Below are 26,612 nucleotides of genomic sequence, written 5' to 3' on the forward strand. Positions count from 1 at the left end.
AGTTAAGTGATTGGTAAGTGATCATGTATGCACCAACATAGAGGTCTAAGCTGAGTTGGATACCAACAGGGATGCCATGTGGAGTTGAGGTGGCAGACATGCATGAAGAGGTAGATGGAGTGTGCACTGATGAGGTAGTTACAAAGTCGGTCGATATTAAATGCAGACCTCATAAATAAAGGGATGTGTTGTAGAGGTGTGCGGCTCGATGAAGTTCAAACAGAGGTGATTGATGGGATGCACTAATTGATGAAGGATGGTTGGGTATAGATCAAAGTAGGTGATCCAAAAAACTGAACCATTTATGGTGATTGATCAAGAGATGAGCCGACAGATTGAATGCAGGTTGCTAAAGGTAGAAGGCATGCACTGGAAGGCACAACATTGGTGGTGATGTATAGGCAATCATCTTTGAGACATTATTTGATGAGATTTGATTGGATATGGTATGCCTCATTGGTCAGTGAAGAAACCCTAATGCGCCAAATTTGAATCTACCATTTGGCAGGAAAGTCTGGCTATAAGTATGTGAACCAAAGATGGAAAGTAGTTGATGCTGCATGGGAGGATGATGTCGGTCAAGTGAGAGGGGTGTGCAAGACAAAGATTTATCATTCATATTATTTGACTGCTAAACACTGAATCGACTGAGTGTAGAAGAGACACAACTGGTGAGAAGGTTTAACAAGGGTTTAACAAGTAAGGTTTCAATAACCAATAAAACTGCAAGTGTCCATCAGCAAAGACAACTAGTGGTGGTAGAACTAGTAGGAAGGTTGCTAAGAGTGAAGTGGTGGAGAGTGAGTATCGGAAGAGAGCCAGCAAACCATAAGAAAAGAAGAAGGAGAAGAGATAGAGAAAACAAGGAACTGGTAACCAGTTGTAGAGACAGACAACAAGTAGAGTCTGAACTGATGTATTCATAGCAGTAGGTGAATGTAAGTAGATAGAGAAAGTGAGAAGTAGAAAGGAGAGGATAGAAAACTGGCTGAGAACTCAACAGAGGTAGAGTGACAGAAGGAAGAGGAAGAGTCAACCGGTAAGGCAGAGGAGAAGTGAAACCGACAGGGTGAAGTGTATGTTGTGGTTACAAGATTCACTTGTAATCAGATTAGTACTTTTGTATTTGATAATGTTCATTGTAGATCACTAAGTTGGTGCTCGGTACAGGGATCAGTGCTCCTTGGGTTGGTGCTCCTTGGGTTGGTACCCTAAAGCAGGGGTGGTGCTCCTTGGGTTCGTGCCCTAAATGTTGTAACCAATGTTTCATTGTGAGCTTGGATTGGAGCAGTAGACTCCAACAACATTTCTCACTTAGGTTTTTTCCATCTTGGGTTTTCCTCATATATACCGATGTTATATGATGTGCCTTTGTCTATTTGCATTGTGTTGTCTTGTTTTATCTTACCAGTAGGTTAACTTGGCATTACGATTGATAACCGGTAGTCACTCTTAGTATTAAGAGGTTAAGAAATTGGAAATCACTGATTCACCCCCCCCACCCTTCTCAGTGGCATCTTGTGTTCAACAGTTTCTTGTATTGTATCTCCTATATATGAGGTGCATGAGGTAGAGGTTGTGTGTACGAGCCTTACGGATATTGAGTTACCTATGAATCTCTGATTAGTGGTACTCCTATGAAGAGCTTGCTCTGCAAGTATATTGTAATCTATTATTGATTGTTGAATAATACATTGAGCTTCTTTTGGAGTGTAGGGTTTTTCTCCTGAAAGGGTTTTCCCCACGTAAATATATGCTCTTGGATGCTTTTTTGGTTTGGGCATTATTGGACACATACTTTCATCCCTCTTTTTATTCTGCTTCTGATTTGGATAATGCTCTGTCTTCTTATCATTTTGAGCTTGGTGCTTTTCCTTATGGTGGTTTTTTATCTCAGTTTGAATTACTATCTAATGGCTGGCATTGTGAATTACTTTCACTTTTAAGAGGTGGTTTGATTTCTAACATATATGATGACACGATGTTTGCTCTTGTAGCTTTTTTAGATCATGTTTCTCCAGATACTCTGGTTGCGGTTGTAAATGTTTTTTCAGGTATACATTTCCTACTTGATTCGATGAAAGTAGCTATGTCTCTTCCAAGAGTAGTTCAGCCTCTATAGGTGGTTGCTCTGGATATTCAGATTTTGGCTGCTTCCCAGTCTAAGGGGATGTTGTCCCCTCTAGATGAGGGTTCTATTACTTGGTTTTTGCACTCTTGATGCTCGTTTGCTTCACTTCTTCTTTGGCAATTTTGTATCTACTTCACAAATTTTGGGGGGGTAGGTATCATCTTTGTAACTGGTATTGGCTTATATAGCTTTTTGGGATGGGATGGGGCTGGTTTGGAGATTTCACTTCTCTACTTCAATGTAATTGGTCATATTATCTTCCCAATGGGATTTTTATGAGAAAGCCTGGAGGTTTTCTTTGCCTGGTTCTTTCCTACCGGTGCTCTTTGAACCAAGATTGTATAAATTTATAATTAATAAAATTAGCAGTCCTCCACTTTTATTGAAAAAAAAAATTGTGTTGCTATGTTGTGGTATGCATGATATTTTGTTTATTTTTGTTAAGTTTCTGTAAAAAAAATTGCATTACCCTCCTCTCAAGGTTAGTGTAGGAAGTTGTTCTGCCACTTAACTTCCTTACAATTACAACCTTAGATCTAATTTTAAATTTAAATTTTAAAATTAAGAGGTTCTTTTCACAAGGCTCTGATTTTTAAATTTAAATTTCCTCTTAGATTTACATTTCCTAGTGGGTGATTTTAAATTTAAATTTTAAAATTAAGAGGTTATTTTCACAAAGCCCTAATTTTTAAATTTTATTTTATTAGTGGGTTGCATGATTTTTCACAATTGTTCTTTATCTTTCCAAAATCACAAATCAATTTGCTTATTTAATTGAATAATTTTTTTTTCTAGAATTTGCATTATTCAATTATTTTGCAAGTTTCAAATTTCAAATTCAAATTTTTGTTTACAAGTTCAAGTTCCAATTAAATTTTTATTTTAAAATTGAGCTTGTGAGTTGCTAAAATTTGGATTAATTATTTTAGATCTGGGTGTTTCCAAATTTCAAATTCAATTTTTTATTTACAAGTTCAATTTCCAATTAAATTTTTAAACAAATTTAGAGATTAATTTATAATTCTAAATTATAACCTCTGGTTATAATTTATAATTCTAGATTAATTTTTAAAATTTGGATTAAACAAATTTGCAACCAAAGGTACTCTTCTTTTATTGTATACTTATTGTCCTACATTCATATGGAGTTTTCTCTTAGACCCAAAAAGTTAACTCTCAGGAAGTTCCTATCCTTCATTCTACTACATTACTCAAGAATAGGAATCTGGTTATGGAATTCAAACAAGATTTTTTTTTAGGGTCATTGGATGACATTATTGAGTCTCAACTTGTTAAGGTATGTCATCAATTTATTGAGGAAGAATCTCAAACTCCACCTCTCTTGGCTCGTAGATCATGCCATTTGTATCTCAACTTACTGGATCGGGTTGAGTCGAGATCTGAAAATTTTCCCGTTTTACCCTTCAACCGAGATAGGGGTGATTTGAAATGCAAGAAAATTATCAAAAGAAGAGGCTGCCAATTTACATGGGCCTCTTCTTCTTTTATATTTACTTCCCTCTCACTCCACTCTATTATCCCAAGCAAAATCTGGTGCCCGCTCAGTTGGCCCTCCAAACACTTTCAGATTGTAACTTTTCCTCTTGGTGTCCTTCCCTCTTTGGTAATTTGGGATGAGGCTCTTGGAATTTCAGGATCTGATCACATCTCTATGGTTGAGGCACTTCCCCCTTCCTCTTCCATTCTTCAGTCATGCTCCAAAAAAAATGGAGATCCCTAAGAAGATAAAAGGCAAAGTGGGCAGGCCACCAAAGAAGTTAAAGCTTGCCAAACAGACTAGACGAGACATTCAAGTGGGGACACAGTCAACCTTGGAAGAGAAATTATGCCCGAGGAGAGTGTGTAGCTCTCCAGACCACAAATTGAGCTCCTCTCCTAGAATGTTAAGGGCAAGGTAGACATCATTTTGATCCAAGAAACCAAATTCTTAGAAGCTCCCTAGGATCAACCCTTCATGAAGTGGAAACTATGGAAGTTTGTGTCTTCCCAAGCTATTGGGGCCTCCGGGGGCCTAGCAATCTTATGGAAGGAGAAAAGTGTACAAATAAAACCAGTCTTAATCAAGGAAAACTTTATTTAGGTGGAAGTCACAGTGTCTGACATTTCGTTCCACTTAATCTCAGTATATGGACCTACCAGGACCATGTGAAAGAAGTTATAATGGGATTCAATATCACAATCTTTGGAAAACTTCCCCAAGATCCCAGTGGTAATGGTGGGATATTTCAATTCTATCAACTCTCTAAAGGACAAATCGGGTGGTATAGTCCCTCCCTTGAAAGTAATGCAAGACCTTAGATACTTATCATAAATATAATTGTGGACCTTAGATACTTATCTCAAATAATGCACTAATAGGCTACAAGAGGGTGGCCGAAATACTAAATTCTTTCATTCCTCTATGAAAATGAGAAGGGCTTCTAATCTCTTGTCCCAAATTCATGACTCCTTAGGTAAACTCGTCACTGATCGGGAAGGCATCCATAATGAGGGGTCAATTTCTTCACCACCTTATTTTTAAATGTAGCAGGGGATAATAATGCAAATCTTTCTTAGGATGCTTTATATGCCTTGCAACATATCTCGCCCTTGATTTATCATCAGAATAATGTAGATTTACTCAAACCTTTTTCCCTCCTAGAAATCAGGCAGGTGGTTTTCTCCATGCAATCAGATAAAGCTTCAAGGCCAAATGGATTCACAGCTCTCTGTTTCCATAAATGTTGGGCATTCTTAGGTGAAGACATTTGGAAAGTGGTAGAGGATTCTAGAAGGAGCTGTAAGATGCTTAAACAATTCAACATGACACACATTTGATTGATCCCCAAGGTGGCATGCCCTTACTCCTTTTCAGATTTCCAACCAATCTCACTTTGTAGCATCATTTATAAAATTGTTACAAAAGAAATAGCTTTTAGATTGGTGAAGTTACTCCCCAAAATCATTTCTCAACAACAAGGGGGTTTTTTCTAGGAAAGGAGACCTCAGAGGGTGCCTTGATTGCTCATGAGATCATTCACTCAATAACAACAACTGACCAAGAAGCAATTATTATAAAACTGGATATGATTAAAGCTTATGACAAAGTCAATTGGACTTTCCTTCATCAGACACTCTCAGATTCGGGTTTGATAGGAGATGGTGCAATTGGATTCTACCATGCATCTTAGGAGTAAAATTTTCTATCCTAATTAATGGAACAACTGTTGGGTTTTTTTCCTCCTCTCAAGGTATCCACCAGGGTGACCCTTTATCCCCTTCCCTTTTCATAATAACGGTTTAAGCTCTAAGTAGAATGATCACCTTTTATCACTCTTCTGATATATGGAAGGGCATTTCCATCCCATAGACTCAAATCTCAGTCACTCATATTCTGTTTGCAAATGATACTCTCTTATTTGGAGACCCTTCAATAAAGAAGCTAAATTGATCAGAAAAGCTTTACACTTGTATTGCCTAGCCTTTGGTCAAGAAGTCAGTGCCACAAAATCAAGAGTCTTCTTCCTTAATTGTCATCAATCCTTGACCCATAAGTTATCCAAGGTGTTGGGGTTTAAACATGATTCCCTCCCCAGCACATACTTAGGTATCCCACTCTTTGCGGGCTGCATGAAAAAAAAGTACTAGGAAAATATCATCTCGTCAATTAGAAATAGAATAGCTTCTTGTAAAAATACTTGGTTGTCACTATTAGGAAGAATTCTTCTGATCAAGGCAGTCTTATCCACAATCCCCAACTATATCATGGTTGTTCTTTCCATGCCAAAATAGGTCAGATCATAAATTGAAACCATTCTCAGAAACTTCTTATGGAAGGGAAGTAAGAACCCTAAAAAAAAAATCCATTTGTTGGCATGGGATAAAGTGTGCACTGCTAAAAATTTTGTTGAGGTGGGGGGGGGGGGGGGGGGGGGGCACAGGATTCCATAATATTGAACACAAAAATCAGGCACTAGGAGAAAAACTGATTTGCAAACTCTATTCTTCGCATAACTCACTCTGGGCTTCAATTATCAAAGGAAAATATCTGGACTCTGAAATTCCTGAAAGAATCTTCACCACTCTGGATCCTCCTAAAGGCTCCCATATGTGGAACTTTATGGTGTCATGTAGATTCATTTTCTTACCAAATCTGTCTTGGCTTATTCACAATGGTCAAAAAGCATTATTTTGGAAGGACTCTTGGAATGGCTACCCCCCCTTGACCAGTATAGAAGGGCTTCAAGAAATTAGGAGATGTCTCTCCAGTTCATGGGGCAATAGTGTTTGTGATTATTTCCATTTGGAACAAGGTGATGGTGTTCCCAGACCACTGTGGAAGGACTTTTTTGACAATCTTGCACCCTTAAATCAAAAACAACTTCTCTTTGCAGAACTTAACAGGAGATCTATCTCCTTTCTTGATTCTCCAGACAAACTCATTTGGCTCTCCTCAAATTCTAGAAATTACACAGTTAAACAAGGTTTTAGATCAATGGAGCAATCAGTATAGGTGCCCCCTCTTAGAAGATTTCAATTTTGTTGGGCTGACAGAAGTCTCCAAAAGGTGGGAGATTTCTCTTGGTTGGCACTTAAAGGTTGGATCTTAACAAGTGAGAGATTGTCATCGCTAAATCTAGCTCCTCCTTTCAATTGCATTTTTTTTAATGAGGTGACAGAATCAACGAACCATATTCTTCTTAATTGCTTTTTTGCATAGCAATGTTGGTCCTGGATTCAAGAAAAACTTAAATGGTCGTCCCCCTTCCCAGAAGATCTCACATCAATTTTTGACTCATGGCCCATCCTTCACTCGGACTCTTTCTTCTCTTGTATCTGGTTAGTGGCTCTTGCAATTCTAATTTGGAGCTTTTGGTGGGAAAGAAATAAGAGGATTTTCAAAAAGGAGTCCAATAATCTCTCGGACCTTCTCAAGAGGCTGGAAGCATCGATATCAGAGGTTGTCAATGCCCATGTAGCGAAAAAGAAAGGTTTGCACTTAAGCTTCACTTCTTGGGATGATTAAATTCTCTCAGACTGGAAAGCTATATCTCTACCTTTCAAAGGACGTATACTCATTAACACACCCAAGTTTGCTATCAGAAAAGAGATCAAGTGGATACCTTCTGACCCGGGCCATGTTAAATTAAATTTTGATGGGGCCTCGAAAGGAAACCCCGAGATTTCAAGTTTAGGCTATGTCTTAAGGAATCATTTAAAAATTATCTCTAGTTGTGGTATGGCCAGAATAGTAGATAGTTTGAATAATGTGGTTGAAGCTCAGGCTCTCTTGTTCAGGGTTAGATTGGCCACCACCAATAAAGTTAAAAAGATCTATATTGAAGGAGACTCTATGAACACAACTATGGCTCTTTCAACTTTCTCAATAGTTAAATGCAACTAGAAAATTGAATATATTATTCAAGAACTTAAACAAATCCTTCAATTTGATGAATATTTAGTCTCTCATTGTTATAGGGAGGTGAATTCTCTAGCAGACCTTCTAGATAACTAGGGCTGCCTTCTCCTTCATGGAGAAAAAATAATTTCAGGGTCTCAGCTAAAAAATGTTGAAGGGCTCGAGCTCAGAGAAAATTTAGAGGTCGTTTAATTTTAAGTTGTTTTAAATCATTAATGCACCTTTTTCCACATATCCAGGGAGATTATCCACATTTCAATTTCACATTAAGCATTTATGAGGTTAGACCACCCTAGCACGTACCATATCAACTTGTTTATATTGTTCACTTAGCAGCATGTGTGAAGATCGGACATGTCCCATTCTCTTCTAATTCATTGGAGTCATTTGGCGGTACTCAGTTAACACTCTCCAATGCATTCACTATTTCATCATGCGGATATTTTTTCACATGTGCCCATCTCTTCATATCATTCTGTGGAGACACATTGAAGTTGCCATTCAATGCTTTGCTTTCCTCTGAAGTTTTGAGGTGGGATATTCAATTTTCTATGTTCATGGCTATTGGCATTGTGTTGTCATTGATGTCAACCAGTATGAGATGATTATCGGTGGAAGAGATGTATATGCAACACTGTGATGTAGGAATATAGAATGTGATATCTTGGATATCACCTTGTGTTACTGAACACCAGTAAAGGAAAGGTAGGTGACATCAGAGGTCATCTGTACACAAGCTAGTGCCTGACTTGTGTGATGAGATGGAGAAGTTTTGTTAGCGGTTGCTTGTGATGAAGAGGCAAAGTGTTATCTGAATCACTTCAACACTGGAAGAGAACAAAGAAACTAGTATGCTATGAGAAGAAGTTGTAGTCATCTTGGAGGAACAGTCAAAGAAAGTCTAAAGTGGTTGTCACTCTGACAAATTGGTAGAAGAAGGAACATCCTTGATCAGGAAGAAAGGATGCAATAGATGAAAGCAGAGGAATCTGATTTGACTGAATCAAGAGTGAGCCTTGAGAAGAATGATGCCATGATGACATCAAGAGTGGTGACCGGTATATAAGTATACTAAGGACTTACCAGTCAGGAGACCGGTTTATGAGTTTCATCGATAGATTAGATGGAAATAGATATGACAAGGCAACTAGTAGAATAGTTGAGATCGGAAAGGTTAGCAAACCGGTCGAAGTAAGAAACCGGTAAAGTGGGTTGGTTGGTGATTATTCCTTGACTAACTGATAGTGACAAGCTGGCAGATTGTTGACTTGGGTCAACATGGCAAACCCGTGGTTGGATAAGGATATAATGTACAATGAAGGGGTTTTTGCGGGAGTTGGTAAGCTTTGATGAAAAGTCACTCAAATCATGGGACGTGTTGCAGAAGGGTTTCAGAGGGTTGAGGCTCAAGGTCTGTGTGACAACTACGAGCCAGCTAAGAGATTGAGAAGACCAAGGCAATGAAGGAAATAACTTGATAGATCTTTTGTGACTAATCAAAGGATTTGCAGAGGAAGTAAAAAGAAAATCATCAGGATTAAAGGGCGTGATTGAAGAGATGCGACTATGGCGGAGATATGAATTCAGATGTCAGAAAGATCAGATTGTGCAAGATCTGATTGGATTTGATTTACCTCAAGGATGGTGAGGAAACCCTAACCACCTAGAGTTTGAATTGGCATTTGGTAGGAAATTTGGGATATAAGTAAATGGCCTAAGAGATTGCTTTGTTGCTGCTGAAGAAGGAAATATTGTGTTGTTGCAAAGTGGAAGACTTTTGCAAGTAAGAACAAGATCAGTCAAGTGTTTAATGAGCATCTAAGAAGAGAGTGAGAGTGAACCTGGTTGAAGCCTTCAACCGGTTGGAGAAAAGAACCGGTAGTGGTTACACCGATAGAGTTTGATACCGGTAATGTGTTGAAGGTGAGTTGTAGATCCAGTAGAGAATCAGTAGGTGCAAAGTAGGGAGAAGAGTGAGTCGGTAGAATAGGAGTATTTCACCGACAGAGTAAGATATATGTTAAGGTTGCAAGATTCACTTGTAACATGATAATAACTTATGTATTTGAAGACTGAACTATGAACACTGAGTTGTAGCTTGGTGCAGGGGTTGGTGCTCCTTCAGGTTGTAGCCCATAAATCTGTCAGGGGTTGTAGCTCCTTGGGTTGGTGCCCTAAACTATGTAACTATGTTTTATCATGAGGTTGGATTGGAGCAATAGACTCTAGCAACATTTCTCACCGAGGTTTTTACCACATCAGGTTTTCCTCATATATTCTGGTGTTATGTGATGTTTCTGTGTGTGTGTGTGTGCTTGAGTTGTTTTTCTATACTAATCGGTAAGTCTGCCCTATGCTTGATTTACAAACTGGTGTCACCTAGAGAAGAAAACTGGTAAGAAAAAGTTTGAGTACCACTGATTCACCCCCTCCCCCTCTCAGTGGTGCATTGTGTCTCACAATGGCTTCCAGAATTGTCCTCCATGGCCCTCTTCAAAATATTTTCCTAGAGGGTGTCAACTAAATTAATCTTTCGACCTTGTTCATCATTCCATATTCGAAGGTAGAAAAAGTGATTATTCAAATCCTTGGTGTAGAATGGTTGGAAGCAAATCAATCCAATCCTCTATCGTGGGTGAATTCTAGGTTTGCTTCTTTTATTTTGGATCTCTCATGGTTAGTATAGTACACGAGATTCATTGTTGGCTCTTTTGTCCAACCTAGTTTCTTCACCTGGGAGGAATTAAACTTTCAAATTGCAAACTATAACCTTTTGGTGGGGGACCCGTGGGTAGGCAATTTATTTGATAGAGAGGATATTTTGTAAGAGTCTTTAGCCAGAGCAGTTTACATTTCCTTCATGAATGGTCTCATTTATGACTCCTCTGCCTCTTTTCGCCACTGGCAGAAACATCATGCGGAAATTTTGGGGGAAGATATAGTTTCCCAAGTTAACAACATTTTTCATGGGGTTAGAGTTATTTTCAAACATGCTTCCATAGATCCTCATGGCTATGCAAGCTCCTTCTCCACTCTGATGGATGTAGAATTTTCAGCAGGCTCTTCAAATGGGAAGTAGTGGCATTACCTGACTTCCAATTTTGAAATTTTCGCATCCAATTTTTACCCTTGTAGTAAGATTATGTGGAATTTCCCTAGGGTCTCAAGTTGGTCTAGACATCTTGGCCATAGCCCTTGTACGTTATTATGCAGTATTATTGCAGCCCCTCAAGTAGCTTATGCGCACCTTGTTCAATATTGTTAGGCTCCCCAGTTTGGTATAGTTGAGAATTTTGTTTTCCAGAGCTCATTTAGCCCTTCGTAGCTATGCAATCATGGTTTCACATTGGTTTCTTCTTGGCAATTTTGTTCAGAATGGGCTCTTTGTGCTCAGGACCATGGCCTCCAGATCTCTCAGAGTTGGGTCTCCGTCCATTTTCTTCCCCCTCGAGGTCTTTGGCTCTCCTCTATGCTTGGCTCCATGGTCTTTCAATTGGATAATTCAGAAGTGTATGAATCTTCTCGACAGCTGCTTATGGGGTCCATTTTCCGATGATGGCTTCCCCCTTTCACTTTTTGGCAATTTTCAGGTTCTATGAGTCTACATCAACATTCCAATCATTATATGATTGGTTTTTGAGGTCCTTATTGTATCTCTTCTTCGGGAATGCTTGGGTTGAGCCTGATGTAGCTTGTATTAGGCTTATATCGATATTTTAGTATAGGTTGCTCTTTTATTTTCTCTAATATTTTGAGCCATAACTGGAGGTTTTCTTACTAGCTCTTTCCTCTGGTTTTCTCTTTGAACCAGTTCTATGTAATCTCCATTATTTAAATATTAATATATTATGGTGGTTCGCCACCTTTTCCCAAAAAAAAAAAATTATAATTCTAAAATTAATTTGTGGGTTGCATAATTTTTCAAGTGTATTTTTAGATTTAGAGGCATTCATTTCATAGTTTTGTTTAAGAGAAAAATACGAAATAAAAATTTAAAAAAAAAAAAAAAAGATCTTGTTTGTGTGTTTGCATGCTTTAGTTCTTTTCATTGCAATATTTAGCATTTCTTTTCAAAATGTCAAATTACTCTTTGCAATATTATCATGCCTTTGATAATCCATTTGCTTATAATGACTATCCTTTTGAAGAAGTATATAGTAGAGAAGAACTTGAGGAGGCTCTTGATGGTTTCCTTTATCCTAAGCCTTCTAAACCATCCTTTTTCCAATGCTTAATCAACATAATATGTAAGCCATTTAGTAGTGATGACCTTGAGATGATGGATGAAACTCACAAGGATATTATCATGCATGACAATCCGCTTTATGAACCTTTACCTTCTATTAATCCTATTTATGAAGAATATTTTGTGATTAAAGAAGTTTATGTGGTTGACAATCCTCTTTATCAAGCTTTACCTTCTAGAGATGAGGCCCTAATAAACAATGATAATTCCTCTCCTAAATATTCTCTTATTAATCAGGATATTTTGGTGCAAGAAAAGACTATTAACACTCCTTTTACAACTCTTCCTCTTAAGGATGAAGTTTTGAAAATTGATGTTGATATTTCTCCTAAAATGTGTCTCTCCCATAAGAATATCTTAGAGAAAGAGGATGATATCATAAAAACCTTTCTTGATGTCACTTTACTTTCCATACACGGTAACTCTCCTAGAGAAGAAGTGTTCATGGACATTGATTTACTCTCTCCCAAATTTGGTTCTACCAATGAGGGCACATTGGTGCAAGAAGAGGTTATGAGCACTTCTTTCAAATATCTCCCTCCTAAAGATGGATCTTTGAAGAGTGATGTATATCTTAAAATGTACCTCCCCCATGAGAATAATTTGGCACAAGAGGATGAAATCATTAGCAATTTCCATAATGCTCCTCCTTCTAGAGATGTATTCTTGGAGAACAAAGAACCTAAAGAAGTCAATACCATTCATGTTTCTACTTATGAGAAGCCTAAACCCAAAGAACCTCCCAATATCCTAAAAGTTGCAAAATACATATGTGAAAGAGATGTTATGGAAAGAAAACTAGAACAAAAATATGGCTTCTAAATACATAAAACATTTAATGCTTGTGTCAAAAAGGAAGAATCCAATGTTCTTCTCACTTCTCTTTCTTCCCCCTCTCACCCTAAGAAACACATTGATAAGGATCTTGTTGAGAAACTCCATGATATCTTAGAAAAGATCTCCCTTTGGGACTTGATTCAAACTTTCCCTTCATACCATAGTTTTATCCAAGAAGCCTTTCATAAAGTAGTTCCTCATCCTTCTTCTAAACCAAATGATATCAAATTCTCACAAAATGAATTGCCTTCTATAGAGGTTAGAAATAGAGATGATCCCCTTATGAATACTCCTTGTCTTTGTGAACACAACATAAGAGGTACCTTAATTGATAATGGGTCAACACTTAACATTTTTTGTGGTGACTTATTAGACAAGATAAATTTGGATCATTATTCTATTCAACCTGACCCTCTTTGTGTCTATGGCTTTGATAATGTTCCTAGAGAGACACTTGGTATAGTCATATTACCTATCAAATTAGGACCTATGACTTTACCTACTCCTATTCATGTCATGCCCAACCATCTTAATTATAACCTTCTTCTAGGTAGACCATGGATTAATGATATGAAAGTAGTCCCTTCTTCTGTTCATCACACAATCAAATTCATATATAACAATGAACTTCACAAAATCAAGGATGATCCTAATCCTTATGATTTTATTCATGATAAAGTAGGATCCATCTCTCCCTTTAATAATATGATTCCTTCAATAAAACAATCTCCTATCAATGATGCTTCTTTAGCAAAGAATTGGGGTACCTTAGATTTTACGTCCTACTTAAATGGGTATAAGATCCCTCAATATATGTATGAGGCCTTGATGGAACCTTTTGTGTCATTTATCCAAACTTCTTCTAAATCAATTACCACCTCTCCTTCCAACACATGTCTTGATGATGATGAGGGATCTTTAGATTTTGATACTAGGAATGAACCCTCTCCTCTAGACATTTCAACATCTATGCATGGACACAATGGATATGATTTATGATATGTGCAACTAACTTTTGATGGTCATAAGAAATCTATACTACACTTTTCCCAAGAAGATATAGGTTTCCAAAGTCCTCCTTTGTTGACATCCCCTCCTCCATTTCCTAATACATCTATGTCTTCTTACAACTTCTCACCACAACAAGAGAGTTTTTTGTATGAGCTTCTTAAAGCCAACTTGATTATGTAACTAGGAATTCGGGAATAGGCATCAAAAGTATACAATTAGGCAACCACAAAACCTAATATACTTATGAAATTGAATCCTAAAACACTCAATGAAAGAATAAAATAAAAACATTCAAACAGACATGCAAACCATCGCAAGGTGTTTCCTTCATTGACCTCCATTGGCTTTCTTTCTCCTTCAAATGGGACTTTTGTGTATCTCACCTACAAAATTGCAAGTGTGATGGTAGCAAGATTGCAAAGTGAAAACAAAAGTGTAAGGGTACTCGAAATGTGGTTGAAAATCAATGAGAAAAGGGCTCAATTTATAGAAAAATTGAGGATGTATTGGATGGCTAAGATTGATTTGAGATTGAAAATAATCAATGGAGAAGATTAAATGAGATGACTCATGAAGTGAGGATAAAAAAGAAATTGCATTTCCAATGTTGAGGGAGAAATATAAATGAAAAGAGTTAAGTGAAAATGAATATTGGAAACATCTATTTTCACTAAAATATGCCAAAATGAAAGAGAGGAAAAGACTAGTGAAGAATTAGCAAGTTGAAGAGATAAGGGAGATAGAAATTAGAAAGTGGAAGAAATAAATGGAAATAAAACTTAGAAAGTGGAAGAGCTAAGTGGGGTCATAAATAAATAAATAAAATTTATTTATTTCACTCACACATGGTAATTAAATAAATTAAAAATTTATTTAATTAGAATAAATTGGAGAAGGGGATTAAATAATTAAAATAATTGTTTAATCATAGAAGAATAATTACCTTAGAATAAAGGGACTAAATAATTAGAGATTTATTCAATCGAAGAGGAATAGTTAGGATTAGTCTATTAAGATCAAGATTAATTGATTAGAAAGAGATAATGATGGATATTAATTGAATAATAAAGATTATTTAAATAATGGTTTAAAAGAAAAATAATTAAATAATTAAGAATTATTAATCATAGGAAATTGGAAGAACAATATTAGTATTAATTAAACAATTAAAATTATCTAATCAGTTTAGACAAAAAAGGTTAGTTAAAAGTGTCGTCAAAGACTTAGGACAATTTTTCAGTGTCTACATATTACTCTCCCTTTAAAGAATCAAAGAAAGAATTGCAAGAAAAATTAGGACGGTTCTTCTTTTTGTAAGTATCATCAAATCCCTGGCCATGCCACTAATGAATGTCATGATTTGGTAGATAAAATTCAACAACTTATTGTAACTGGTACCATTCAAATACTAGATGGCAATGAGTTGGACTCTCATATTTTTCCTTTCACATAACATTTAAGTTCCTATTATTTTGCTCCTCATTATGTAAAATTGGTAGCTTGCTTATTGGGGGCTCATTTTCATTCATGGTGGTACAATTTCAAGTGCAATCATACTTTGGTAGCAACATAATAGTATTTTTATTCTTGTGTCCATGCTTGGGGGGCAAGAATAGCCTTTCAATCATCCCTTTTCACTTTCCCTTTATGAAGTAGGGTATTTATTAAGGATCACTTATCGATTGTGGAGGTGTATATCCCCGTTGAGGATCTCCTTCCTCTTATTGGAAAAAGTATCCATAATGAGGATCTTATACTTGCCTTATAAGTGCATATCCTTAATCAGAGCTCTTCCTTAGTGTTGAAAGTCTATAATCATTCATCAAATTATTCTCTTTATTGAGTGGTATATTTTATAATGAACCCTTCTATATTGTGATATGCATCATTTTTTAGGATCATTTGCTTATTTTAGAAGACTAATTCTTTTATAAATGATCTCTCTTTAGTGTCCTTGTCTCTATGCTTGAGGGGCAAGAATAATGTTTAAATTCTCTCTCTTTTTTCAAAGATTGTCTTCTTCCTTTGTTGAGTTGCATCTTTCATAATTTGATGTCATTTCTTATGAGTGTGTGTGCATTCCTTGTTTGAAATGGTGCATCTTTTATGAACAACCTTTCCTTAGTGAAATTGTGCAATCATAAGAATCCACTTTTTTTCCTAAACATTGGAAAAGGTGTGTATTCTTAGTCTTCTTATCTTTCCAAGATGTCATATTTATTAAGGATCTCCTCTACTCTTGGAGGTAGATATCTTTATGCAAATATCTCTTCATCCTTTGTTAATCATGCATCCCTCAATAGGATCCCTTTACACTTGTTGCAAGATATCTCTTTTACAATTATCTATTTCTTGCTTAAAGAAATGAAGCCTATTCAAGAGTCTTTCTCCCTAGCTTGGAATACATGGATTATTGATTAGCGGATATCTCTTTGGTGTTGAAGGTGGGTGTCCTTGTTTCTATATACCTTAAGACATCAACATAGGACTACGTTGACATTTTAAGGCAGGGGGGCATATATGCAGCCTCCTAGTTGCATTTTTTACTATCGATTATCAATATGGGATTGTTGCATACTCATGTTTCATCCCTATTTCATCCATCATTTATGGGATTATTGCATCCTCATGCTTAATCCTCATTTCATTTATCAATATGGGATTATTGTGTCCTTGTGCTTAATCCTCATTTTATTTATCAACATGGAATTGTTGCATACTCATGCTTCATCCTCATTCTATGCATATTTTTATTATATGAGATGCTTCATGCTCAAAACCAGACATCACTTGCACACACGCACAAGGATGAGTGGAACTAGAAGAATAGGGCTAGACTATTCCTACTCTCCTCCCCAAAATGGATCACCTAGGTAAAAAAATCTAGGAGCGAGGTATCTATGTTCTCTTTCATCATTATTCTCATGGATCACCTAGAAAAACACATATATGGTGTGTTCATGCGCTCTCTCTCTCTCTCTCTCTCTCTCTCTCTCTCTCTCTCTCTCTCTCTCTCTCTCTCTCTCTCTCTCTCTCTCTCTCTCCTTCTTCTCATGAACTCGTATATTTTCTATTGATAGTTCATGGATGATTATTGCTTTTCTCTTTTATGTCATCACTTGTGTTCGTTAGATGGCATTTTTCAAGAATGATATTAGTTGTTGAGACATTTTGATAGTGAGGTATCTTCAGCTAGTTGACTAGAGGTCTTGTCTTAGTTCTTAGCTTTTGTGTGTTATGTTTATTTTTGTCTTTGCCTTTATTTTCCTTTTTGTCTTTGTTTGTCTTTTTTGTTTTTTTCTCTTGTTTTGTGTGCCCTTGCATATGTTTGAGTGAGTTGAGATCCTAAGATTGGGGGCTTGGTTCCTCAAAATTAGTGATGTCTTATACTCCTTGTGATCTTGCTCCACATTCCTCATCTTCTTCATCTCTCTTTCATCTACTTTATTATGAGTATTTGTGTAAACTCATACCCCTGCTAAAGTGAGGGCTAAATGTAGCATCCTTAAATTGCACCCCTTTGCAATTTTGACCAGGGGCCCTCACCTTAGTGGTCACATCGTTATGCTTGATTAAGGCTTGATTATGCTTATACCATGTAAAATTGGCTTCATGATCACTTCACATTGCATAACCCCTTGGTCTGGCCCCAAAATAGGGTAGGACCAAGGCGTGGCACTAGGGTCCTCATTGGGACTAGGTTGCCACACCCTAGTCCTCCTTAATTGGGCCCTATTTTGGTCCCCTCTTGCATCCTCAAAAATGAGCAGGAAATCCTTCTCTATGTCGACCTATGTTGGAAAATTATTTTCAATGGGCGAGTATATAAGGAGGTTTTCCCCACTCATTTACATACAACAATAATACAGACATCATAAGAGAAGGGTGAAATTATCATCATCAAGCATTCAAGCATTGGAGAATTCATTAATCATCTTTAGAGATCTTCAAGGATGCATTTCTTCATTCATCAATTGTGGAGCATCATTACATCATTCATTTGCAAGAATGTGTGTGATTATGGTTTTTTCATGTTCATGCCATTTCATGCAACATATGTGATTACATTCAAGAAGAAAAGAATCATTATCAATCATTGCAAAACTGAGGTATATCGTTCCATCATTTATTTTAGTATTTGCAATATTTCAATCAAGGTTAATTCCTAAATGGGGTTTGACTTAGGAAAACCCCTATTCCCAACCTATTTTCCTTTCTTTCTATGTGTAGGAAATAGGTACGAAGTTATACTCTAGAATAGGCATTATTTGTAGACATGAATCAACCCTCTTTAGCATGAGAAAAAGTAGGTGGACTAGAGCGACGAGCACACCGGTCCCGACATTTTTGGATTTTTTTGGGATCATATCTAAATCTACATATACTACTCAGATCCAAGTGCACACAAAAATCCTGCATTTGTAGTTCACTTTTTCTGCATTTTTACCTTCATTTTTTAGCACTTTATCTTAATTCAGCATTTCAACTCATAAAAGAGGTCAAACAATTCATACCTCGCCTAAATCCAATTAGTATTTAGTCCTTATCATTACTAATTTGTGATTGAATCTATTAGACTCCTCCCCTCTTTTGAATGTAATGGCAACTCAATGGTTTTGGTCCCTATAATGGAGGAAACCCTAATTTTTCACCATTACACATACATACATACATACATACATATACATACATACATACATACATATATCTACATATATACATATACATAAACATATATACATGTATACATGCATACATACATAGATACATAGATACATATACATATACATGTACATGTACATATACATATATATATATATATATATATATATATATATATATATATATATATATATATATATGTATATATATGTACATGTACATGTATGTATGTATGTATGTATTATGTATGTATGTATGTATGTGTGTATGTATGTATGTATGTATGTATATGTATGTATATATGTATGTATATATATGTATATATGTATGTATATATACATATATTTATACATATATATGTATACATACATATATATGTACATGTACACATACATATATTGTTACAACACATATTATGTTTGCACACAAAATCCATACCAACTACAATAATGAGATAGATTGTTTGAGTATTAATATCTTAAGAAATGATAGATCTCAATCCTTCGATGTTCTCTTGGAATGGTAAAATAGTTGTATAAATATCTATCCAATATGGGTGAGGAGTCATGTCCTTCTTAATAGCTACATTCCCTTAAAAAGTGATGTCTCCTTTAATATATCTTCTGCCCCTTGGCTTATTAAATTATTGTTAATATTAACCTCATGCTTTTTTAGCCATTGTGTCTTTTAGGAACTCTCAGCCACCACAACTTTTTAGAGAAATTTTTTTTGAATATTTGTTAATATTTCAGATTGCTAATAGAGAGAATGAATGTCTTATATGGTTTTTGTGTATTTCTTATTTTCTTTTTAATAATTTTTTCTTATTCTTTCTATCATATGTGTTGCACATATTAAATTAAACTAGTTGCATATTATAACTATTCTTTGTAAAACAAGATTGTTGTTTCTTTATACATAACAAATAGTTGTTTATTAATATTGAATATGTCATCTATGCTTTAGTAATATAATAATTTCTCTACATATGTTGTTGTACATTGATATGTTAATATTTTGCTTCCTTTTTCGAATGGAGTTATATCAAGGCGGGGCCATGGTAAGATCAGTTTTATTCTTATCTTGTTATGAAGCATGATATGTTAAACTTTCGTGAGATCACAATTCCTTAAGGCTTTCTCATTTTTCATTATGTTGGAGATGGATTGAAATTAATAGATTCACACAAATTCAGAGATATACACAATTATATAATCACACATGAATATGCAAAAACACAAAAATCTTAAGTGCTACAACACACCATCTTTACTAATCTATTCGTAAAAACATTACATATGCTTTGAATGCTACATCATTCATGATTAGCTAATACCTCTTTCTAACACTATGCAAAAACCTAAAACTTTACTCTTTATCTCTTTGTTGATTACAAAGAATACAATTGTCCCGATATATAGAGGTCTTTAGACAATTTAGGATTCTCCTAAAAATAGTTCTATGCCATAATAGTTGATGCATTACAAAACTATTTGTTCAAATTTTATCATCTTCATGCAAAACTATTTTCAAACGATAATATTTTAAGACTGTTGCTTTTCTAATTTTCTTCTCATACAAGATGGGAGAAAATACATCTTCTAACACACCCCCTTAATTTTGACCATGCATGCTTCAACATACTCAAATTCTCTTTCTAGTGACTATAATATTTTCTTTTATCTCTCTTTGATGTCTATAACCAGGTCTTCAAACTTCCTTCAATATTTTCTTTGCTTGATAACTTCTAACCGTTTATTGATCTTCAAACCTTTCATTTCTTTTGGCTTCCTCTGACTGCTACATATGTCCTTCAAACCTTCAAAACATCAATTTGAAACTTCTTGTAAACTCACTATTTATAGATATCTTGCTAGAAAATATTTTCTTTTGACCCAAAACATTTGTTATTTCATTTGAACATTCAAACCTTTGAGTCCTTTCTTATTACAATGTGAACATTGCACACTCTGCATTCTTTGATCTAATTTGCTTGAACCTAAAACACATGTACTCATCTTTTCTCTACATGTGACAAACCCGAGACCTTCGTACTTTAGCATCATAACTGGCCAAATGGGTTCTCTAATTCCTTGTTCATTCTTTCCTAATCCTTGACCTTTATATCTCATTTTTTTCATGATCTTGAAACCAATGGTGTTCTCAAAATATTCTTTGTTATTAACATTACAAGCTGAAAACTTTGTAGATTCAAATACAATCTTACCCTCATCTTGATACTCTTTAACTAAAGAAGCTTTTGTTGCATCACCTGTATTAGATGATTTATCAAATGAAGAAAACAAATCACTAGTGTCACATGGAAAATCAACTAATGAAGGATTCAACCTTAGGTTCTCATGTTCTTTTGCCAACAAATTTAACAGCTTTTCCAAATTTTGACTTCATTAAACAACTTTAAATTTCCCTTTAATTCTCTTTTTTTCTTTACAAGAATATCATTTTCACATAACTTCTTATAAATATCTTTTCTTAATTGCCTGACTTCCCCACTAAAATAAATTTAAACTTACTTTTACTAAATGACTTCAAAAATACTATGAATTACCTGATGTTGGTGGACATTGTTATTGATTACCACAAAATTGTTTCCTTTATCTCTCTAGATCTCCAATTTACCTTTGATTTTTAGTCAACTTAACTTCAGGCACCTACCTTTTCAAACACATGGATTTCACACTAAACGTTTTCTTCACCTTAACTGTAGTTTCACCAATGATCTTCTTTCTCTTATGCAATCTTTTGATTGACAATTTTCTTTAATTTTCAATGGATTCTACTTTTGGTTTCCCTCAACAATTTTCTTTCAATAGCATTCCTATGTTAGCTTCACAAGTGAGCTCCTACAATTCCCTAATAGGTTTGAGTGGTGACATCCAACACTAACTAACAAAGAAGTGAATCATGACATCGGTTCTTTTGCAACTAAGCAATCTACCCCTTCTCCTCTTTCTCAAATAATACTATGGCACCAATCTTTGGTGGCAACATGATCTTCTTCAAGCTTTTCCTCCTTTAATGGCTATTCATGCTCAGACAAAAATTGTGGTAAACATCAACTATTTCCTTTCTATATGTGATCTTTTTCTTTTCTTGGTAGCTTCAAACTTTATTTACATGCGATCTCAACAACCTTTGGTGACTACAAGACCTCCTAGAGCTTCAAACTTCCATGCACTAGATGTGTGTCAGTCCTCGATGAAGACGTATGAATTGTACACTCCTTCCTTATGGCTGCAACCTCCTCTAACAACTTGCCTGAGATCTTATAGTGTTTTTTGTCAATCAGCATCTCCTTTATGCTGCAATCTTTTCCCTTCAGCTTTATCCACAAACCTGCTCCTCTAACTTGGTTCTTGTTCCCGGTGTTCTAATAGTCATACACAACTATAGTTAGTTTTTTATGGAAAATATATTTTTAGAAAAGCATATCTTTAACTGTAGTTCTTCCCATGCAAGTGGGAGAAATTAATATTCCAATTCTATATTTAGAACACTTATTTTTATCTCCATACAAGACTGGACAAGTAGTTCTCCTCATACAGCTATTCATGCAAAGTTTTGAAATTAATATACTAATAATCTCCCCCTAAATTGCAACCACAACTAGATTAGCAACACAAAAAACTTGATATCTTCTTCCTACTTCAATAGAATCAACTCCTACTACAATGTATCATGTGGTGATCTCTTTTTGGACTTAAAATTCTTGTCTTCTAACTCCTTCAAGCATTTTTAAAAACTTGGATCTAACTTCCTCACACGATTGCATATCAGTGGCCTAGAATGATTTCTATAGCTTTCACAAAACTTGTGATCTTCTCTCCTCCTATAGAGAGCTTCTCTCCTTTTTTGACAAAAAATACTATGGCCTCTTCTAAAGCCTTTTTGGCTAAATCACAAATTAAGGGTTTCACCTATTTCATGCGTGGTTTTGAACTTTACTGCACTAGCTAGATCTTCTCAACATCAACACGATCTTTCCATACCTTGGTGATCTCTTCTTGCCTTGACAATCTCCATGTTTATTTGGTCTATAACTTGTCTAGTTGCACCTTCTTTTTGTAATACCCTAAAAATGGTCATCTAAACCATAGGCCCCTAATCTCGACAACGTCACCAAGGTCCTAACCAAAGGCAATTAAATCAATCTTGAGCACACAATTAATTCCTAAAATCATCAAATGTCACATGGCAAATCAATCAATCAATATTAATTAAATATTTATATAGTTAATTAAATCATTCCAAGTAAATCATTTTAAACAATTATCTTATTTATTTTAATTAAATATCCTAGCATATTTAATTAAATAAATCAATTTGCCATTAAATCATCAAAAAGAGGAATTAATTTAATTAAATAAAGCAATTTAGCATAAATCTTCAAAAAAGGAAACACATCAAGAAAGAGGAATTCATTTAATTAAATAAAGCAATTTGCCATAAATCTTCAAAAAAGGAAACACATCAAGAAAGAGGAATTCATTTAATTAAATAAAGCAATTTGCCATAAATCTTCAAAAAAGGAAACACATCAAGAAAGAGGAATTAATTCAATTAAATAAATCAATTGAGCACAAATCTTCAAAAATGGAAATAAATCAAAAAAGGAATTAATTGACAAAAAAGAATTAAAATTTGAGAAAAGAAATCAATTGGAGATAATCTTGAAAAGAACAAATTAAAAATTGATAGATAATCTCAAAGAAAAGAATTAAAACAATTAAATATTAAAATTGAATGAAATAGAGAATAAATCAGTTTTTTCTTGATTTAATCTTAATTTTAGTTCAATTTCCTTTAAATCAGTTTTTTCTTGATTTAATCTTAATTTTAGTTCAATTTCCTTTAAAACTGAGAAAAGCATCCAATCACATCAATTCACCTGGATTGTGCTTCCTCTTGGAAAATCTTGACCGCTCATCATCATTTGATCTCAACCATTGGTTTCTTTCTTAATTTTCTATAAATTCAGGCTCATCTCTCATTCAAAGAGAGGCTGGAGAATATATTGTTATTATACTGTTTTTACTCTAGGATTTCATTGAGATATTGCATATTAATTATTTCATATTGATTAAATCATTTAATTTAATATTGCAATAATATTGTTAGATTAATATTGCATCCATCTAGCATTCATCATGTTCATATAGATAAAATCCTTCGTCTTGATGTTGTCTAGTCACTGGTATTGCTTATAATCTAAGAGCAATCTTATACTCGCATCTTTTAGAAGGCAATGGGTCGACCCAAGTGAGTACAGCTGGATCTGAGCATTCCAACTCACTATAATAAATAGGCCTCTGGTGATTAAAGTCTCAGAGGATGGGATTATTTGAGTTTTCTCTTTGAGATCTCTCATATCGAGCATTTTGTAGGGCCTCGTGGTCTCAATCACGTTTACGTGACTACATCTTATTTCGGTACCTTGTTGGGCTATAGGCCTCAATCATGCTTGCGTGACTTCAAGGGGTAATTTCAATTGAATTCCTGACTAAGAACCATAAGATAGAAACTACCTGATTCACCTCCGAAAGGTTGATAATCTTTGTGCAAGAGAGATAGTAACTCTCCCAAGACACTTGCCATATCGTGCCCCCATTAGCGTTTGGAGTCAGCTAATACGACATTGAGAATCCATTGCGTGAGACTCAGCGGCCATATTCTGATTAGCTATTGGGTGTGTACCTAAGTCAGCAAGCAAAGGTTTTCTTCTCTAAGCCAACTTCCATAGGGTTAGCGTGCTGTGATTGAATTGTTATATATCTTGCGTGTTTTCTATGTTTTCATCCCTAAAAAAACAAAAAAAACAAAAAAAATACCAAAACTAGAGAAAACAACAAACAAAGTCAGTGATAAACTTTGTCTGTGTCCAAACTGGTCTCTGTTAGTCATTGAAACATCAGTCCTTATCAAAAACTAGTAGTCGTCAGTCATTGAAACTCTATCTGTTAGAATCTCGTCTCTGTCCAATCCTCTGTCATATGAATTCCTGATCTTGTCAGTCAAAATAGTCAAAGTTTCCTAGATCAGTCTACAACAAGCCTAAAACTAGTTATCATCCTCTTGAGCATAAACAACCTTGACAGTGTACCTCTGTCATTGCGTTGCACGATTTTGTCGATCATCTTTAAGCTAGTTCAAACGAACATTTTATCAAACCTAAGTCAACTTAGATAACGTCTTACATAGGATAGATCGTTCCTGAAACCAAACCAGATCTTAAGTTACTTCTCTTAATTACTACATTAAACGAACTACTAGCTACAATTTGATCTCGACTTTTGCAACACATCTCGCTCTCGGTCCTGTCGGTTAAAAATGTCTGTTCAAACCAAAAGCTCTTCTAATTTTTTTGACAAAAGTAAGAATCTCCTGGATACCTTAGCTCCAATTCCCATGGCTGCCTATGCTCAAATGCTTCAAGATATAAAGAAAAATATATATGACATGGAAATCCAACAAAATAGATCAATGACTCCATTTGAAAAACAAATGTACGATATCAAGTGTGAGAAACTTCAAGAAGTGCTCAAACGATTATGTGATGTGTCAAGCAAATACCAACAAATGATTGAAAATCAAAAGCCAAATCTCAAACAAGCTCACAAGACACCTTCACCAAGACAAAAAGACATCTATTCCCTAGATAGACAGTTTACACCTTTGGGGCAATCTATTGAGTCCGCTTTGGAAGAGCTTATTAAGAACAATCTTATCATATTGCCTAAAAAGACCACATGGGGATGGGAATTTATGAGTAAGTATTGTGCATATCATAGACAAAATGAACATAAGACTTCGCATTGCATAGAATTAAAACATAAGATTCAAGATCTCATTGATAATGGTGTCATTGAAATTGAATATCCTAATGACTCACCTAAAGAAAAAGAAGGAACTACTTCTAAGCATAATCTAAATCATGAACCTATGTCTAGCAAGGCTCCATATGTAGCCTCCATCCCTTCCATGATGCCTTCATCACCTAAAACTTCTCAGCAACAATCCATACCATCTCCTTCAAACAATGAAACTTCTCATGTTGACCTTCAAGGGTTATCTCCTATGGAAATCCAAGTTAATGCCAATATTGATACAAGTTTCTCACATGATTTAAAAATCCTAGATCCTATGCCATCATGCACTCCAATTCCAAACGTACCCACTCCAGAAGGCCCTTTCCAAAATGCTTCCCCATCATGCCAAAATATGGAGATATTCCAAGAATCCCCTACACCTATGAAAAATCCTACCCCTTCCTTAGAAGTGACTCCATGTCAAGAGGACAATCTGGAAAATGGAAGAATAAGTCCTATCATAAATCAAGATCAAGACACCAAAACTTCTCAATCCCATCTAATGATTGAAAAAGATCCTATTTCACTAGAATCCCATGATGATCCCCTTATACCTTTCCATTTCTTCCAAGATGACCCCCTTCCATCTCAAGAGAAAACCATCCTTCCAAATCCCATTCCTAATCCACTTCCTAAGCAAGATCATGATGCCTCTTCCACCTTTTCAAACAATCCCTATTCAAAATGAAGAGTCAAACATCCTTCCTACTTTATCCAATGGTCCTCTTCCATGTCAAGATCAAAGTATCCCTTCACCTTCTTGTCATAATCCTCCATGTTCACCTCAAGAGTCCATCATGCCCATAAAGCCCTCTCACGATCCTATTATTCCTTGCAAGACACCTCCACCTCAAAATGAACTTGCCTCTAGCATCCAAAGTAAGAAGAAACCCTTTGTTAAAAAGATCTTTCAAAGCATGCATTATCAAAGAAAAGGGTTAGACATTCATGGACAAGGTATATTAGAACCCCCTGCTATAAAAGAAAATCTTGATTATAATGGCTACATTTCTCACTCTCAAGATGTTGGTATCTCTCATAAATCCTACATTTCTCCAATTAAATCCAAATACACGCTTTCCCCATCATCGCTTCCATCCATTATAGGTCCCTATATCCCTCCATCCCTTATGCAGGATCAACAAAGGCACACATCTTCGAGTACCTTCCATCCATCTAAAAGACCTCCATATCATTCCTATCTATCCACGCATCTCCCTCCAAGCAATTTGGATGCCAAGCATAAAAGTCTTAAGTCAAGTAATCCACATGTATTCAAAGATCAACATGTCCCATCTAATCAACATGTCAAAACAAAGCAAAATATGATCCAAAAAGAAAAAGAAAAATACAAAACGCCACAAAGGCCCACAAAGAAAGAAGAAAAGTCAAAATTTATATGGGTTCCTAAGGCACTTG

This window comes from Cryptomeria japonica, chromosome 1 (genome assembly GCF_030272615.1).
Source record: "Cryptomeria japonica chromosome 1, Sugi_1.0, whole genome shotgun sequence".
In the NCBI taxonomy this organism is placed as follows: domain Eukaryota; kingdom Viridiplantae; phylum Streptophyta; class Pinopsida; order Cupressales; family Cupressaceae; genus Cryptomeria; species Cryptomeria japonica.